Source organism: Leopardus geoffroyi, chromosome A3, assembly GCF_018350155.1.
Source record: "Leopardus geoffroyi isolate Oge1 chromosome A3, O.geoffroyi_Oge1_pat1.0, whole genome shotgun sequence".
Classification (NCBI taxonomy): Eukaryota; Metazoa; Chordata; class Mammalia; order Carnivora; family Felidae; genus Leopardus; species Leopardus geoffroyi.
Window position 1 is genome coordinate 26,528,585 of NC_059336.1, and position 17,747 is coordinate 26,546,331.

The 17,747-nt window shown below is 44.6% G+C and overlaps 1 protein-coding gene across 1 annotated transcript in view; it reads right to left on the reverse strand.

Annotated features, from left to right (window-relative positions):
* The window catches only part of KIF3B (kinesin family member 3B), a 41,206-nt gene extending 24,755 nt beyond the window's left edge, over window positions 1-16,451 (reverse strand). Inside the window, exon 1 of the mRNA XM_045444921.1 lies at window positions 16,316-16,451. The gene's annotated coding sequence lies outside the window, so the exon portion shown is untranslated. The remainder of the gene's footprint in view (window positions 1-16,315) is intronic.
* Window positions 16,452-17,747: the final 1,296 nt, after the last annotated feature.

The window sequence follows — 17,747 nt, forward strand, 5'->3', positions numbered from 1 at the left end:
CTCCTGACTTCAGCTTAGGTCACGATCTCATGGTTGTGAGATCGGGCCTGTGTCGGGCTCTGCACTGATGGTGTGAAGCCTGCTTGGGATTCTCTCCCTCTCTCTCTGCCCCTCCCTCCCCTACCCCACCCTCCCACTCATGTGCACACTTGCACACACATGCTCACACTCTCTCTCTCAAAGTAAATAAATAAACTTAAATTTCTTTAATAATAAAAAATAAAAATAAATTAAAAAAAAAGAAACAGGTTTTCTGCTTCTCTTGAAGAATAGGAATATCTGACAGCCCCTAGCCCATGACCCAAATGGTAGCAATGGGAACTGAGAAAACACCTGCCACTTTGGAGAGCCCAGCCTCTCCAATCTGCCCCAACCCCGTTCTCTACAGTCACACCCAGCATGCTTTGCCCATTTGTATTTCCTGCCTAGCTCCTATAGGCATCTCTGTCTATAACCAAATTCACGTATACATGATCTGATTAAGAAAGGCCTGGGGGCACCTGGGTGGCTCAGTTGGTTGGGCGTCCAACTTCAGCTCAGGTCATGATCTCACAGTTTGTGAGTTCGAGCCCCACGTCGGGCTCCGTGCTGACAGCTCAGAGCCTGGAGCCTGCTTCGGATTCTGTGTCTCCCTCTCTCTCTGACCCTCCCCCATTCATGCTCTGTCTCTCTCTGTCCCAAAAATAAATAAACATTAAAAAAAAAAATTAAAAAAAAAAAAAACCTTAAAAAAAAAAAGAAAGGCCTGCCATGCAAGTCTTTTTTTTTTTTTTTTAAGAGGAGGCTTTCTTTAGACCTTTATCTTTTTAAATTGTTTTTAAATGTTTAATTTTGAAAGAGAGAGAGACAGAATGTGAGTGGGGGAGTGGCAAAGAGAGAAGGAGACACAGAATCCGAAGCAGGTTCCAGGCTCTGAGCTGTCATCACAGAGACCAACGCAGGGCTCGAACACACAGACTGCGAGATCATAACCTAAGCCAAAGTCGGATGCTTAACCAACTGAGCCACCAGGTGCCCCTAAACCTTTATCTTTTTTTTTTTTTAATGTTTTTATTCATTTTTGAGAGAGAGAGAGAGAGTGCCCGAGCAGGGTAGCAGAAGAAAGAGAGGGAGACAGAGGATCTGAAGTGGGCTCTGCGCTGAGAATGGAGAGCCCCACGCAGGGCTCGAACTCACGAACCGAGAGATCATGACCTGAGCCGAAGTCAGATGCTTAACCAACTGAGCCACCCAGGCTCCCCTAATCTATCTTTTTAAATGACACTTACCAAGGGTCTGTAATGGCATGGAAAATGCTTATCACAAATGAAAAAGCAGTTTACAAAACTGAACCCATGCAATCACAATTATATAAAAATAAATCCCATCAAAACATCAATAGTGATCTATTCTTTAGTGAGCATGTGGTATCTTCAAAGTGGAAAAAAAATAAAGGTCTGACAATTTACCAGAAACAGCCCTGCAAGGCGGAGCAATCTGCAGGTGCACAGAGTGCATGCTAATGCATCTTTAATCAATGCATTCCAATGCAGTGTCCTCTAAGATCAGACCAGGCAACCACCTGCCAACCGCCCTGGCCTGGAGTTCAAGGACTCAGAGGATCTGAAAGGCAGCTGAAGCCACAGATCACGTGGGCCATCTGAGAAACACTGCAACTCTCGGGCAAGAAGATAAAGCAGCTCCCTATTAACCAGGCTTAAGCCAACTCCCTGTGCACGTTTCTCTCAGGGGAAGTGGCTGTTTTCTACTCTGTATCTACCTCATCACCATCAACACTACTCTCACAACCAGCGCTGTTTTGAAGTATCAGAGAGCAAGCCCAATTCTGGGTCTCCCATTAATGGGAGTTACACAATTTTTGAAACAAGATTATTCATCTCTTGTTGAAAAATAACATCACTGAGGAACTTTTAAAAGGACATTGGGGGGTGCCTGGGTGACTCAGTCAGTTAAGCATCGAACTCTTGATTTTGGCTCAGGTCATGATCTCACAGTTTGTGACATTGAGCCCTGAGTCAGGCTCTCCGCTGACAGCACAGAGCCTGTTTGGGATTCATTCTCTCCCACTTTCTCTCTGCCCTTCCCCTGTGCTCACATGCATGTGCAAGTTCTCTTTCTCCCCCTCTAAAAAAAAAAAAAAAAAAGTTTAAAAATGTTTAAAAGGACATTGGATTTGGGGCACCTGGGTGGCTCAGTTGGTTGAAAGCCAGACTTCAGCTCAGGTCATGATCTCGCAGTTCACGAGTTTGAGCCTCATGTCAGGCTCTGTGCTGTCAGCTCCGAGCCTGGAGCCTGCTTTGGACTCTGTGTCTCCCTCTCTCTCTGCCCCTCCCTAGCTCACGCTCTGTCTGTCTGTCTGTCTCTCTCTCAAAAATTAAAAAAAAAAAAAAAAAAAATGACATTGGATTTGTGTTGAGGGAACAGTTCTATATTTGCTTATATGTGCATAAAATATATTTTAAGGGATGTTCATGAGCCAGATAACAACACTGGCTGCCTATAAGGAAACAGCTATACGGCGTGGGGTAAGAGCAGGAGGGAGACTTTGCATGTATACCCTTTAGACCTCTTGGGTTTTGACTAGTGGGAATATACTGTGTGGTCAGAAAAATAAAATTAGGGGAAAAAGGAGATGGAAAAATTTTGTGAAATTAATTAGTAAAGTAATATCCAATTGTTAAAACTCATTATTTTCTTCCTTTCATCTACCCAGTTTTACTGACCACCGTGAATATAAGGTAGTAAAAATGTTTTGGGGTGCCTGGCTGGCTCAGTCAGTGGAGCATGTGACTCTTGATCTCAGGGTCGTGGGTCTGAGAGCCAGGCTGGGTGTCAAGATGGAAGGAAGGAAAGAAGAAAGAGAGGCAGGAAGGGAAAAGCAATGTTTTAACTGATGAACAAAGGGCCCTAGGAGTAAAAATACTTACCTCAACTTTATGGTGAAGTGTCTAAAAGAGCTTCCATGAGGTCTACAGTACTAGACTCTTTAACATTCTAATGTCATTGTAGCATGTCATGTAGTCTCCGCCCTAAAGGCATTTAGACCAAAGGTTAATAAAATACAGTCTGTTGTTATTACAGGTACTGTTTATAACCACATAATTGTGTGAATTGTCTAAAAACTTTCAAACTGTCCCTTACAGTACGTATAAGAGCCACAGCATCTCAAACTGGCACAGATTATTTGCTAACAGTTGAGTAATCAATATCTTGAATCAAACAGTCAATCAATCCATTGAAGTGTAATAGTCAAAATGTAACACTCCCTTCAAACAGCAACTCCATTTCTTGGAATTATTTTAAGGATCTAATTGAGGACATCAATCCCTGAATATATATGCAAGATGCACACACATGTTTATATTTATTACAGCACCACCTATAACCACCTAAATACTCATCGGTAAAGGACTGGTTAAGTTACAACACATCTCTACAATGGGAAATTATGCAGTCATTAAGAATGGCAATAAACCTCTAAGTATTTACTTCTAGGAAGATATTCGTGACATTTGGCCGAGTGAAAAAAAAAGCAGGCTACCAAAGAGAAGAGCTACTGTGACGTGATTTATGTTTACATGTGTACACGCACATGTACAGAAAAAGATGTGAGGGAAACAGGGTAAAGTCATGGTTAAAAACATGAGCTTTATTATTTTTTTTTAAGTTTATTTATCTATTTTGAGAGAGACAGAGACGGTGCAAGTTGGAGAGGGGAAGAGAAAGAGGAAGAGAGAGAATCCCAAGCAGGCTCTGCGCTAAAAGCATGAGCTTTAGCATCCAACACATCAGGGTTTTAATTTCTGCACTGCCACTTAGCTACAAAATCTTGACAAAGTTACCCAAGTCATAGTTTCCTACATAAAATGCAGCTAATAACACATACCTTAAAGAACTGTTCTAAGGATTAAATAAACTAATAAATTAATGCTCAGTGCTTAGCCTAGTTCAAGATTAGTAAAGTTAATTTACTCTGGGACTGAGCTTGCAAGTGATTTTTTTTTTTTTCTTCCTTTGGCCTTTTTGACAGCTGCATATATTTTGTTTCTTCTAATCAAGAAGGGGGATGGCAATGGAGCTATTGTTTCCTTGGGGGGAAAAAGTCTAGCAACTTGATTTCAGATTAAGTGTTTTAGGAAGATAGGCTACTTATCTGGAAAGAAACCTACAAAGGTTACATACAAGAACCCTGAACAAATTAATTCCTGCCCTGAATTCAAACTGGCACCATGCATGCCCTGTCATTTGATAACCCAAACAGGCAGACAAAGAAAGCATTTATTTAGAGGGAAAAGGTGGGGAAGAAATCCTTTCTTTTTTTAATCCAGTTGTGAAACATTCAGAAAATACATTCATAAAAATATAGTTAAATCTAGAGGCTACTTCTTATTAGGATCAGTGTAGGTCTGAGGTTTTGTCATATTCGACACTTGCAATTCACAGTATATCAAGAGCTTAACGTATATTCCTCTTCTAATCCTCAACATCACCTTATGAGGAATAGGTATTAGCCTCATTTTAAAAATAAGGATGGGAGGTTCAGAGAAATTAATTTGCCCAAGGTCTCAGAGCAATTAAGTGGAACAATCAGGATTCAAAACTAGGCTTATCTTATTTAAAGGCCTGCCTATAAACTTATTCTTAATACACACATATATATGCATATGTACATGTGTACATCAATATATGCATAGATTAAAACAATTCAGGCTGTACAGTAATGAGCAAGTAATCTTCCCCCGACCCCTGGGGAAATACTCAATGCATACCTAAGCATTAATGTATCTGTATTGCTCGCCCATCTTTTTTTTTTTTTTTTTTTTTTTTGTAACTCAAGTGGAAGTATACTACGTACCATTCTCCTTCTTACTTTATAGATCCTGGAAGCAATTTCTGCATTACCACCACCCCCCTCCTTCAAACAGCTGCCTAGACGTCACTGTGTGGTTGCTTTATAATGTATTTGATGGGGCGCCTGGCTGGCTCAGTCAGTAGAGCATGTGACTCTTGATCTCAGGGTCATGAGTTCCAGCCCCAAGTTGAGTGTAGACTTTACTTAAAAAAATAAATAAATAAAATAAATTTTTAAGGTGTTTGATTATTCCACTACCGGGACGTCTTCTCATGGTTCCTGGTCTTTTGCTACTGCAAACGATGCCATAGTGAATATCCTGAACATACACCTTTAGCTACAGGTAGGAGTAATTAGCAGGATCCATTCCTAGAGCTGTAAAAGCTATGCAGGTTCCTTTTTGACAGAGGGCGCCATCTACCCCCTCCCCGGGCTGTCTCACTAATCCCCCCACCGCCAGTGCACCCTGTTGCCCACACCAGCCCAACACACAGAACTTACACTCTGAACCACCACTAGACTATGAAGCCAGAACAGCCTTCCTTCCAGGAACTTCTGATTCCAAGTACTCATCCAGGAAAGAAGTGAAGTTGTTTCTCTGCTAAAAATGTATACACTCTGGGGCGCCTGGGTGGCTCAGTCGGTTAAGCGGCCGACTTCGGCTCAGGTCATGATCTCGCGGTCCGTGAGTTCAAGCCCCGCGGACTGCTCAGAGCCTGGAGCCTGTTTCAGATTCTGTGTCTCCCTCTCTCTGACCCTCCCCTGTTCATGCTCTGTCTCTCTCTGTCTCAAAAATAAATGTTAAAAAAAATTTTTTTTAAATAAATAAATGAAAATAAAAATGTATACACTCTTTTGATGTAAGACAGTTAAATCAACCAAATATAACATTTGGTGCTTGATGGGGGCCCTTTTTGGATCTTGAGCCAAATGAACCAACTATTACAAAACGTATGAGACAATCGAGCAAATTTGCACACCAGATATTAGGTGGTTAAAGAATTATCGTTACCTTTTTTTAGGTGTGAAAATGATGCTCTTTAGAAAAAGTTCTTACTTTAGGCGTACACATAAAAGTGTTTTCAGATAAAGTTACGTACTGTGTGCCAGAGTGGGGTGGGGTGCACGGGAGGTTGTAGATAGAACAGAAGTGCCGTGTGTTGACAACTGCTGGAAGCGGGTAATGGGTTCATGGTTCATTGTATTAGTCTATTTTTATGTACGCTTGACATTTTCCAAAATGAAAAAAAAAAATGCCTTCTGACCAATGGCTTTTTTTCTTTTTTCTACTTTTAAGAAATTTTTAATTGTGCTAAAAAAAACCCTACACTTATATACAAAATGTACCCTCTGAACCACTTTTAAGTGTACAATCCAGTGCCAACTACATCCACATTGTAACAGAGCTCTAGAACTTTTTCATCGTGCCAAACTGAAACTCTATACCTATCAAGCAGAAACTCCCCATTTCCCCCTTTCCCCAGCCCCTGCAAACCACCACTCTACCTCTGTGTTGTGGCATGTGACAAGATCACCTTGTTTTTTTGAGGCTAAATAATATCCTATTGTGTGTATATGCCACATTTTCTTTATCCTCTGGTCTGTCCATGGACGTTTGGGCAACTCCCACCTCTTGGCAATTGTGAGTAATGCTGTAGTGGACATGGGTGTGCGCAATGACTTTTCTTTTTTTAACAATTTTATTTTCTGTTTATTTTATTTGAAGTTTATTTGTTTTGAGAGAGAGAGAGAGAGAGAGAGAGAGAGAGAGAGAGAGAGAGAGAATCCCAAGCAGGCTCCACACTGCCAGCACGGAGCCCCATGTGGGGCTCGAACTCACGAGTTATGAGATCATGACCTGGGCCAAAATCAAGAGTCAGAGGCTTAACTGACTGAGCCACCCAAGCGCCCCTCAATGACATTTCATTTTAATCAGACTGCCATTCAGCTGGGTAGAGAGCCAGAGCAAAATCGACATTTAAAAGAGGGAAGTGGCCTGGAGTAATGAAAAGAGACATTCAGGTACACGTGAGATTGAAACCCAGTGCTACCATTTCTAGCTCTGGAACCCGGCACAAGTTCCTTCTGAGTCTATTTGCTTGTCTGTGGAATGGGAAGACCACCAATACCCTGCCACATGGAGTTGTCTGAGCATCAGAGAAGACAAGCATTACGGGGCCTGGCCCACAGGAGGTGCTTCTGCCGTGACCCAGTCTGGAGGAGAAAAGCCCTGAGCAGGGGAGAGGGCAGTAACATGGCACACCGGGTTAATAAGTGGCAAAATACGCAGAAACCAGGTCTGCCTGGCTCCAAAGTTCATGGCCTTTTTCCTACACCAGCCCTAAATATCAGTCATCTGATTGTCTCTTCACAATTTTTACCATTTCCATGAACCACCTGTACTATTATTTACTCAAGGTTTTTCTTTAAATCTACTTTCTTCTAACACAAAGAAACTTTGTATCACTAGCATGAATAGAAAATCAGTATCACTTACTATACACAGAAGGTAACTATGAAAATAAATATAAGGACACACACCAACGTCACTAAATTCTAGCTAGATACTACGGCTTACCTAAGGGCTGACGGTCTGATCTCTCATGGTTAGAAAACCAACTTAGCAAGTGTTAAGAAACAGATGGGAACCACACAAATGTTCTCCTTGTCATAGCCAGAAGAAAGTTTAAAAGGGAATAACGCTAACAACCTCATCCTAATCCATGTCATTCAATATAATTTTGGATGCTGTATTGAGTGCAACCTAAAATCTTCTCCTGTTCTACCTGGTTTAACGCTGCAGAATCTAACCCCATCTAGATCCCCCTAAATCAGAATCCCATTGTATTGAGACTTCTGATGATTTGCGTGGATACTCATGTTGGAGAAGCTCGCCCTACATGTGCCACCTCTATAGCAAACGGTTCCCAAAGTTGACGAAGCAGAATCTCCCATAAATCATAGAACTTATTTCAGTGATTGATGAGTTAAATGTTTTTTAAAAATCCCTCTCCAAAAGTCCACAGTTGTCATGGTGCGCTGTCCAATTCCACAATGATACGCTTGCTCTCATAGTGAGAGCTCGTGCAGTGCACAAACCTGATAATGTATGTACAGTATTTCCAGTCAATGTCACCAGCCAACAGCCTGCTCAGGGAACGGAGGGTTTACATAGGCCCGTGTTCTGGGTCTTATACAGTGGGAATTCTGTATCAAAAAGAAAATGCAGGAGAAGGAGCAAAGAAGGCTGAGAAAAACTATGAAAAGATACTTTATGGTATGGGAATTATATCTCAATAAAGTTGTTGGTTTTTTTTTTTAACACTTTTGGAGGATCCCAATAAAATTTTAAGAAGGAAAACATACGGTTCTCCTTTAGAACTTTGAAAATTCTAACCTTCCCCAAACCATCTATTTATTTATTAAAATTGTTCTCTTATGAGGCTGAGAGAGAGAATCAAAGATGCTCATTAGAGCCCGTTATGTCATTGTAAAAGTCTGGAAACAAATGCCCAATGCCAGGGAAAGTTTACTAGTTTATAACTACTAAACACGGAAACATGGTTCTGAAATATGAAATGAACATTTCCAGATGCAACATGAAAGGTAACGCTTTGAGTGTACATTTATCTAAGAACATATCTGCAAGTAGACAAGAATGCCGAAATTGAGTTAGAATACCATTTTCATAGGCAACTCCTCTCCACCAAATTGTAGTAAAATGTCTGCCTTTCCAACTTTATTTAGACATTGCCTTGTTAAAAATGTGATTTAAGGAGGCTGCCTTTGTAATTAAAATTTTTTAATTAAATAATCTAAAGAAATCATCAGAAATGCAGACAAAAGTTTACACAAAGATAATCATCAAGATGTTCTCTGTAGCATTATTTATAATATTTAACATGGAAACTAGCCTAAATGACAATAGGGGAAATAGGTAAGAATTGTACATCCACTAGATAAAATATATTTAGGGATATCTTTGCCTTTGGATAGTAAGATGTTACAGTGGCTAGTTTTGGGCAGTAGGACTTAAAGTGACTCTTTAAAAAAAAAATTTTTTTTTAATGTTTATTTATTCTTTGAGAGAGAGAGAGAGAGAGAGAGAGAACACGAGCAGGGTAGGTGCAGAGGGAGACACAGAATCTGAAGCAGGCTCTAGGCTCTGAGCTGTCAGCACAGAACCTGATGCAGGGCTCGAATTCACGAACCACGAGATCATGACCTGAGCCAAACTCAGACGTTTAACCTGAGCCAAACTCAGACGTTTAACCAACTGAGGCACCCAGACACACCTAAAGTGAATCTTTCAAAGCATTTTTTTTTTTTTTTTTTAGATTTTATTTTTAAGCAATCTCCATGCCCAGCATGGGCCTTGAACTCATAACCCCGAGATCAAGAGTCCCATGTTCCACCGACTGAGCCGGCCAGGTGCCCCAAAGTGAATCTTAAGTTTGATCTTTTCAGGACTTTCCTCATTTTTCCTCAACAGAAATTCATTATTTTTATAAACAGGAAAAAAAATGCTATTAAAAAATGCTGCCAACTGAAGAAATAAGGAAGGAAAAACACGATATATTTCTTAGGCTAGAATCTGGTTACTGCACATCTTGCAAAACCAGTAACTATTTCCACCAAGAACAATCTTCTTGTGGTTATCTTAAGTAACCTGAGCTGATATTTTATCTTACCTGAATGGAATCTTTTGTGATTTACTAGCTAGATTTTTTTTTTTTTTTTTTTTTTTTTTTTTTGCTTAGGTTACTGAAATGTGTTATAAAGTAATGATTACTGCAATCCACTACACTGCTGGAGACCATTCCATGAGCTTCTAGTTTCCATTGACTTTATTCCCACACAACAGCCCCGAAGCAGGCAGTTCCTGGAACCTCTGCTGAAGGTGATGTGAAGAACCCCAGAGTAGGTAAGAGCATGATAATCTGCTCTAATTCCTTGTTCCCTTGGACCCGCTTCCACTTATACACCATGTTCAAATATGACAAAATGCAAGTGCTGCAAATATCCTGCCAAAAACTGTAAAAATAAAACCACACCCACCATAATGATCACTGGTGCTCTCTAATGCAAACTCTGATTTAAATAAATCAGCATACTAAAGATAGATCTGCTTGTGTGTGAAGAGCTCAATGCCTGCAGTGTGACAAAGTGAGGAGACACAATGTGTCACCAGGACTAGTTGAGCCTTAAGCAGAAACATCCCCAGCTGCAATGCAGATGTGTGAGGCTGATAAGATGAGCTGATGGCAATCAAGGATCTCTGGCGGCCCAGAAATGTGCTTTAAAAGCCCCACCCTGGAAGGCCTGGGTGAAAGCCCAGCATGAAGTCACCAAGAAAGAAAATACCACTCAACTCCACACTCATTCTTCCAGGCAGGGCTGGAAGAGCCTTGGAAAGCTGTTCCAGGTCCTTATTTTGTATATATTGAGACTGAGACTCTGAGACTGAGAGAGAGAGAGAGAGAGAGAGAGAGAGAGAGAGAGACTGCGACTGAGAGCCAGAGAGGTTGAATTACTTGCCTCAGGTCACACAGCAAGTGGCAGAATTGCTACCAGAATCCTTGCCCCACCCCACCTGATCCCACTGCCTCTTCACACCAGAATTTCCTGTGACCAAGAAACCTAAGATTCTACGGGCATACCTTGACCAAGAAATCTTTCTAAGACTTTAAGCTCTGAGATAAGGAGATGTTGAAAGGAAAACAATGAGGCCACAGGGCAGAGAGGGAAAACTGAGGCATCCTTTGCAGCCAGTCAGCGGGTGGTATGGGACTTTGGCTGCCCTCTTCTCCGCACAGATATTATCACCACCATCAAGAAACAGTGTAGGGTCAAATGACTCAGTACAGGCTCGCAGTTCCTACCCACATCAGCTGTTACGGCCTTGAGTGTTGGACTGTTAAGAAGTGTGAGAGGTGCTTATCTTATAAATTGCATATCTGTTTCTTGACTATGGGTCAAGTGACTGACATCCATCTCGTTCAGTTAAAATAGCGCAAGGGTTCTTCCCCTGATTTCCTCAAACATTCTTTCAAGTCACTTTCTCAGCAGCATGTAACATTAGTATCACGTACAGAAGAGAACGGCTCTGGACAAGACAGCAGGGACGGATTGCTCACCTGGAAAACCCAGCGGCAGAAAGAGCAAAGGATCCGGGGACGTTATGGGAATTTTCTGTGCCTCTGCTTTCCTCTTCTGGAAAGTGAGATTCGTAACAGTACCCATGGTCAGGGTTGCTATGAGGACTGCATGAGACAACGTGGGTCAAGTACTTACAACAGTGCTCGGCTCAATGAATGTTGCTATTCCTGTCACTTTTATTATCGTTATCACAGGCAAGCCCTAGTTTTGCCACTTAGTACCAAATAAGCGCACCTCTCAAGTTTTAACTTGCACAGGAGACACCCAGGGGTCTTGGTAAAATGCAGCCCGGTTTATTAGATCTAGGCCCAGATTCTGCGCTTCTAGCAAGCTCCAGGGGACAAGGGTACTTCTGACATGAAAAACACACTCCCTGAGCTGCAAGAATCTCCCTCACCCAGCACCTAGCAGGTGCCTAACGTTGCTGACAAAAACAACGACCTCTTGGCATCTCAATGCCTCGTCTGTGAACTGGGGATTGGTACATATTCCACATGACCTCCATGGACTGGCATTACTAGATAAGAACACACAGGAAAGAACATTTTAAACAGCAAACAAGGCTATACGAGTGGAGGCGGTGGGATTATTAGTCTTCTATTCACCATGTGGAACTTGCAACATCGTAAGCCTACATTTACTAGTGCAAGTATTAGCCTATAGGAAAAAAAGGCTTGAATTCTCTTGCTCAGAAGAGATACTCCATTCAAGGATCCTCCAGGAATTCTGGCAGAACACAACAGCTTTTCACAAGGGATTCCCAAATCAAAAGCTCTGAAACTTTAGAAATGTCATTTGAGGGCCAAGGAAAAGAACCACTTTGGCAGGGAAACTGTGGCCGTGTGAGGCCCTGACAGTGAGCCTCACTCTCTCCCAGAGCTGGCTAGCCTCCTTCCAGCCTTCATCAGCCAAGATCTCGAGTCAGGACAGCAACACCAACAGCATGAGACAGATGGGCACTGCCCTGGCAAAGCCCACGCCTGCCACTCCACTAGCCGGCAAAGAGCCAGAGTGCAAGAAAAGTAGGGCTTGCGGAAGTCCAAGGTGAGGGCTTCAGGGAGATGCATCTGTCTGCGCTCCTGCACATAATCTGGGATCTCGTCCCCACGAACTGCAAGGTATGATGTTTATACCTCTGCCCCTCCAACAGGTTCGGAGTGAACCACCGCGAATTCTTCCCCACAGGGCACCTTACCAAAAAGTCCTTTCATCGTTTTAAAGGCAGATGGCACCACCCAACATCTACCTAATTGCTCAGGCCAAAAACCCAGGAACCATCCTTGATTCCTTCAGCTCTTCTCCCAACCACCATCCTGCTGGTTCTGCCTCCAGAACATATCCCCAGTCCACCCTCTTGGACCCACCTCCACTGCTACCCCTGCAGCAGGCCTTCATCACTTCTCAACCAGTCTCCTAACTACCCTCCTGGCCGCCATGCTTATTCCCCTTAAAATCCATTGGCCACACAGAGGCCAGAATGATTTTTTTAAAAACCCAAAATCGACTACGGTCATTCCCCTTCCTAAAGATTTCACTGGCCTCCCAAGCTTTTAGAATCAAACCACAAGTGCTTACTCTAGCCCACAAGGCCCTGGATGATCTGAGGCCTCACCCCTCCCCATCAGCCCCCCTCTCCTCTCTCTCTCTCCTTCCACCCCAACTCACCTGCTCCAGCCACTGTTGGAGCAGTTTACCCTTGCTGTTCCTTCTGCCACTTTTCCAAATGGTGGCCTTGGTTTATTTTTCTACTGCTGCCACTGGAATGTCTGCTGCATAAAGCAAGGATCTCATCCATCTCGGAACCATTGTATCTCCAGGCTAGCACAGGGCCTGACACATACCAGGTGCTCAGCAAATGTGGAGCGAATCAAACTGAGGCTGCATAGGGCAGCAGCACTGAACCTGGAGCAGGAAGACCCAATTCCCATGTGAAATGGGCCACTTACTGGTAGCAGGGCTTCTCTTCCCTCAGGTGCCTGGACTGCAAAATGGGGAAATTAAATCTGTAACCTACCTTCCTCACAGGGTTATTAATAAGACCAAACGAGTGAAGGCACGCTTAAGCACTTCTGTAAACCACACGGAGAGCATTGTATTATGAAGTAGGGCCCCACACACCAGTGGATAAAACGAAGCTGCTAACCCAGGCACCCAACAGAAGCCTAGGGACAAAAAAGAAGAGATCTGAACAAGCAGCTTTACTCTGCAGTAGGGCTAAACACAAGTCATGAATTCATTTAAAGAAGTCAAATCATTTCAAAAGCTAGTAACCTACAAACTACGTTCTGAGGTCCTTGAAGTATATGGCATTGGGACTGATTTTGGTTTTTTTTTTTTTAATTTTTAAAATGTTTATTTTGAGAGAGACTGTATGGGAGTGCAAGCAGGGGAGGGAGAGAGAGAGAAAGAGAGAGAGAGAGAGAGAGAGAGAGAGAGAGAGAGAATCCCAAGCAGGCTCCATGCTGCCAGCACAGAGCCCAGAGCAGGGCTTGAACTCACAGACTGTGAGATCGTGACCTGAGCCGAAATCAAGAGTTGGATGCTTAACTGACTGAGCCACCCGGACACCCCAGGACTGATTTCCACATCTTCTATTGTGCTGGGCACAGAGGGATTTAGTACACATTTACTCAATTGGGAGTTGACATCCTACCACCGGCTTTCATCTCTCTTTGCAACACATTCTGGCAGGGGATTGCACGTTCCTGGAGCGACCCTATAATAATACTGACATTAATATTCTACCATGACAACTACTGTTTCCAGCTTGCAGTGACCTTCTGAAGTTGACAAGCCTGGTAGTATGCACATACTTCAAATTATTCACTCACCAATCATAAACAGGATATAAAGTATATAAATATAATATGTAGTATAGGTGAAGCCCAAATAACAAGAACTAACATTTATCAAACAGGCCACGCACTTTAACGTATTAGACTCCAATGAATCCTCACAACAGCCATACATGGTAGATACTTTCATTATCCCCATTTTACAGGTGGGGAAACTGCAGCACAGAGATGGAAGTAAATTGCTCAGTGGCACGCAGCTTGGAGGTGGCAGAGCTGAGACTTGAACCCAGACAGCCTGATTCCATGCTTTTAAAACCAGTAGCTTGCAAGGAGAGTTGCACAAGAACACTGAAAGGGCCTTCAGATACTATCTAGCCTACTTCTTTCATTTTAAAAAGGAGGGAACTGAAGGACAGAGAAGTCGCCTTTTAAACATTCCAGCTCTAGGGGCACCTGGGTGGCTCAGTCAGTTGAGCGTCTGACTTCAGCTCAGGTCATGATCTCATGGTTCATGGGTTTGAGCTCCGCGTTGGGCTCTGTGCTGACAGCTCGGAGCCTGGAGCCTGCTTCGGATTCTGTGTCTCCCTCTCCCTCTCTCTCTCTCTGCACCTCCCCCACTTGCACTCTGTCTCTCTCTCTCTCAAAAATAAATAAACATTAAAAATTTTAAAACAATTCCAGCTTGGGGCGCCTGGGTGGCTCAGTCGGTTAAGCAGCTGACTTCGGCTCAGGTCATGATCTCGTGGTCCATGAGTTCAAGCCCTGCGTCGGGCTCTGTGCTGACAGCTCAGAGCCTGGAGCCTGTTTCAGATTCCGTGTCTCCCTCTCTCTGACCCTCCCCCGTTCATGCCCTGTCTTTCTCTGTCTCAAAAATAAATAAAGGTTAAAAAAAATTTAAAAAAAAATTCCAGCTCTTTTTTGAGGTCCACACTTTGGATGGTATCTATTTAATTTTTTTAATGTTTATTTATTTGCCAGTGGGGGAGGCAGACTGAGAGGGAGAGAGAATCCTAAGGAGGCTCCATGCTGTTAGCACAGAGCCTGACGTGGGGCTCAATCTCACAAACTGTGAGATCATGATCTGAGCCACAATCAAGAGTCAGATGCTTCACGGACTAAGTACCCAAGCGTCCCTGGAAGGCATTTAAATGAAGTTTTATACAAGATCTTATCTCCTCGCCACTGGAAGAAAAGCCTCTAACCATAGAAATCAGAAGAAACAAAAGAATACTCTGTGGCTTTGTAACAGTTATGGTTGAGAAAGCAGAGACATCAGGGTACAGGGGAGAAAATACAGGATTCACCTGGAAATGTGTCCAGCTCCACTACTTAATAGGTGTAAGATTCCCAGGCAAGTCATTCCCTTTTCTGAGCCTCAGTCCCATCTGTGAAATGGGGATAACGTCACCACCTACCTGGCAAAGCCTCCGTGAAAATTAAATGAGATAATGTACCTGAAAAGTGCTTCTTAATCATACACTTGCAAATAGCTACTAAGCTTTAAGCACGTCCCAAAAGACATAAGATACCTTTTTGCTCTGGGCGGGCCAACAGGGTCCAAGTATTTGAAAATGACAGCTAACCTCAGCCATCTACAAGGACTTGACCTCTGGGTTTCCACCCCCAGGGCTACCTGTGCAGGTCCACACCACCTTGCCTGCTCTGCACAGCATGGAGAAGTAAAACTGGGGGCGGGGGGTGGGGTGGTGTCAACAGGGAAGGAGTACACATACAGGCTGGCGCTCTACACACCTAAATCCCACCAGTCTCAAAGTCACCTCCTGGAAGCCTTGCCCACACCACCCCACATGCCTCCTAATGGCTTGTGGGACACTTACTATGTGCCAAGCTACTTGACAAACACTCTGTTTCATTGGCTTCCCACAGAGGTTCATTAACCCATTTTACAGAAAATGAAGGCTCAGAGATCAACTTGCCCAAGACGAGGCCAATCACCAAAGGGAGATGCAGGGTCTCCAACGCAGACACTCCCGATTTAAAACTGGACTCTTGGTCCCCGTGTCAGGGGGCCCTAAGAATTCTCCCTCGCCCCATTTAGGGTACTTTCAAAGTACCCACCTCATCCTCTTAAGCACTCTGAGCAGCAAGTGTTAGGAGACCCCTGGACAAACACTCGGCTGCAGCCTGAGAGGGAAAGGGACTTGCCCAAGGTCATACAGTGAACCGGGGCAGCGGTCGAGGTTCGGTCCCCAGGCTCTCGCTCCCCTGCCTCTCTCCAGCGCTGGGTCCCTGACCGCGGCCCCAGACGCCCCCGGGTGGCCCCCGGCCCCCGGCGGCCAGGTCTGAGGGTCAGGCCGCGCCTCCGCCCGAAGGAGGAGGGGCGAGGCCGCCCGGACGGCCGGAGGATGCCCGGGAGTCAGGGCAGAGGATGCTCCCGCTCGCCAAGCAGCAGAGCCAAGCGGCGGCGCCGGCGCGGGCCTCCGGGCGGATCGCGGGCGGCGGGCGCGACGGACCTGCCCCGGTGGCGCCCGGGCCCCTCCCGACTCACCTGAGGCGTGAGCCGACAGCGGGCGGCGGCGGCGGCGGCGGCGGCGGCGGGGGCGGCGGCAAGCCCCGGGCTCAGCCATTCCCCGCTGCCCCGGATGGGGAGAGATGGTCGCCGCTCACTTCCTTAGCAACCCGGCTCGGCGACCCACTTCCTTGGCAACCGGTGTCAATTTCAATAACTTTATTGGGACCGGAGCGGCGGACAGGGAAGCCGGCGGGGCGGGGCACAGTACGGGCGCTTAGCAGGTACCTCACGCGCCTCTGTCCTTTCATCCACGGAAGAGGTGTGGGACGTGGCCTGACCCCACCTGCCGGTCTCTCGTGCCTCAATTTCCCCAAATGTAAGATGGAACTCTCTGGCTCGGGCTCATCATGCGATTTCAGCCGCCGCTTGACCTTTCCTAAAGCGCTTTCACATCCATTATCTGGCTTGGGTCCCAAACCGCTACTGAGACTGCTCCCACTTAGGGTCACGCACTCAAGCCAAAAAAAAAAAAAAAAAAAAAAAAAAACCAAAAACCTTAGGAATCATTCCTTTCTATTCCCTCGCCTTCACGCCCTCACATGCACTCAGTCACCGTATCTCTTAGTCTACCTCTCAAATATTTCTCCTGTCTCTCCACCTTTTTCCATCTTCAGTACCGCCGCACCATGCCAGGCGGGTCTCCCCTCCCCTCTAGATTGCCTGAAACGTCTGCTTTTACTCCTGTCCAGCCCTGCTCTGCCAAGCCATTTTTCCCCAAGGCTGCCAGAGTGATCGCTTCAAAAGGTAAAACAGGGGCTCCTGGCTGGCTCAGTAGGTAAAACATGCAACTCTTGGTATCTGGGCAGTGAGTTCAAGACCCACGTTGGGCATGGAACCTATAAATAAACAAAAAAATAGTAAACTAAATCATGTCATGTTCCTGGCTTAACATTCTTTGATGGAATTCTCACTGGTCTTAGAATCAAATCCAAAATCCCTACAAAACTGCTAAAAGTCTGTTCCAGCCACATTGGTTTAGAAGGCCAGATTCCAGCACCCCTCACAGCCCCCCCCCCCCCCCAGTAAGAATCCATGTGACATTCCCCACTAAACAGAAGCTCCATGAGAGCAGAGTCTCTATTTGCCACTACAGCTGCCATGCCTAAAACCCTGTCTGGTCTATAGTAGGTGCTCAGTAAATATGTGTTGAGTGCTGCATGAATGCTCTGAGATGCTCTTCCTCATCCCACACCCTATTTTTGCCTACGGTAGCAGGTATTGCTGCTTGCGCCCCAGAACTTTTTTCCTTGCTCCTGAACACACAACTAGACTACATTTCTCAGCCTTTCTTGCAGGTAAGACCAATTTCCGGCCAATTGAATATGATGTGTACATTCTCAGGCGTGACCCATAAAAACCTCCCATACACTGTTCACACTGTCTCTGCTTTAAAGTGAAGGACTCCACT